This window comes from Chinchilla lanigera, unplaced genomic scaffold (assembly GCF_000276665.1).
Source record: "Chinchilla lanigera isolate Chin_1 unplaced genomic scaffold, ChiLan1.0 scaffold00024, whole genome shotgun sequence".
NCBI classification, from domain to species: Eukaryota; Metazoa; Chordata; class Mammalia; order Rodentia; family Chinchillidae; genus Chinchilla; species Chinchilla lanigera.
Window position 1 is genome coordinate 21,021,250 of NW_004955425.1, and position 1,514 is coordinate 21,022,763.

The window sequence follows — 1,514 nt, forward strand, 5'->3', positions numbered from 1 at the left end:
GCTGGCTGCAAGGCAGGGTGGCACATGGCAGAGGGCAACCATTCAAGGCAACGCAGCACAGCAAAGGCAACAAGCACTAAGGGGAGGAATGGTGGCAAGCAGCCTCTTTCTCTCCCTTGCATATGTAAACTGTTCACCCCTGGCCGGGTGTAGCTTTCACACTTACAATCAATCAAACTGTGAAAGCCTGCCCCATGACTGCATGAGGCTTTGGGGGCACACCCAGACACAAACTATAACACCATCAGATAGTAACTCTGCATTCTGCTGTAACCTCTGCTCTCTGTTCTGTCTCTGTGAATTTGCCTGTCGACTGTCTCATATAAGTAGATATTAAAGTCTTCATCCCTTTGGATATCACATTTTTAACCATTCATCCATCAGTGGGCCCTTGGGTTCTTGTGACTGATTTTGCTGGGAGCATTAGTGTCCAATGTCTGTTAAGTTCCTGTGTTCAATTCTCAGTATGTACCCACAGATGGAATTGCTGGATCTTATTGTAACTGTTTAATTTTTGCTTGTAGGATTAATTTTTATAACTGGAATTTACTTTTATCAAAGTTGCTTATTAGTACCAAGCTAATGTACTAATTTTAGAATATTTTAAAAATTTTCCATCTTTTTTCTTTTTGGCTTTTTTTGAGATGGCATCTCACTATGTAGCCCACTTGGGGCTCAAACTGACAGTAATTCTCCTGCCTCAGCTTCTTGAGTGCTGGGATTACAAGTGTGTGCCACCATACCTAGCTTTTTAAGGATGCTTTGCAAATTTAAATGATGTAGTAGTACCATTAATAAACATTATATTTAAAATCTCTTTGGGAATTCCCCTATACTAGGAAGAAAGGAAAAAAAAATAACTAAAGAGCTAGAAAATCCCCAAGGGTTAGGAGGTAATTTTAAGTGTTAGTTTACTTTTTTCTTCCTGTGGTACTGTGGATTGAACCTAGCACCTTCACACTGAGCTATGTGCCCCCCTTTTTTATTTTTTGAGACAGGGTCTCACTAAATTGCTAAATTGCCAAAACTGGGCTTGAAATTATAATCCTCCTGCCTCAGCTTTCCAGAGTGCTGAGATTACAGGCATACACCACCATGTGCAGCGAAGTTACTGTTTTTTAGATGTAACATTAAAAGGGAAATAACTCTCGTTTTGCTAATAGGTAGAAGACCAAATGAACAGGCTCCGTTCTCCAAGTTGCCGCTCTGTCTCTGTCAGATGGCAGCAGCTTAGTGCAGGTGTGCAGGAGCCCCTGCAGGCCCCAGCCCAGGTCCCATCCTTGTTCCATAATGACCGGCTCCTGGTGTATGGATGGGTTTCTCACTGCACGCAGGTAAGAGGATGCACTGTTTGTTATACTGTGGGCCGGGCGTGGTGGCACATGCCTGTAATCCCAGCACTTGGGAGGCTGAGGCAGGAGGATTGTTGCAAGTTCAAAACCAGCCTGGGCTACAAAGTGAGCTCAAGGCTAGCCTGAACTGCATAGCGAGACCCTGTCTCAAAAAGACAAAAA

General features: G+C 43.5%; 1 protein-coding gene across 1 annotated transcript in view; it reads left to right on the top strand.

Annotated features, from left to right (window-relative positions):
- The window catches only part of Parp4 (poly (ADP-ribose) polymerase family, member 4), a gene marked incomplete at its 5' end in the record, with an annotated part of 90,940 nt that overhangs the window by 64,218 nt on the left and 25,208 nt on the right, over window positions 1-1,514 (top strand).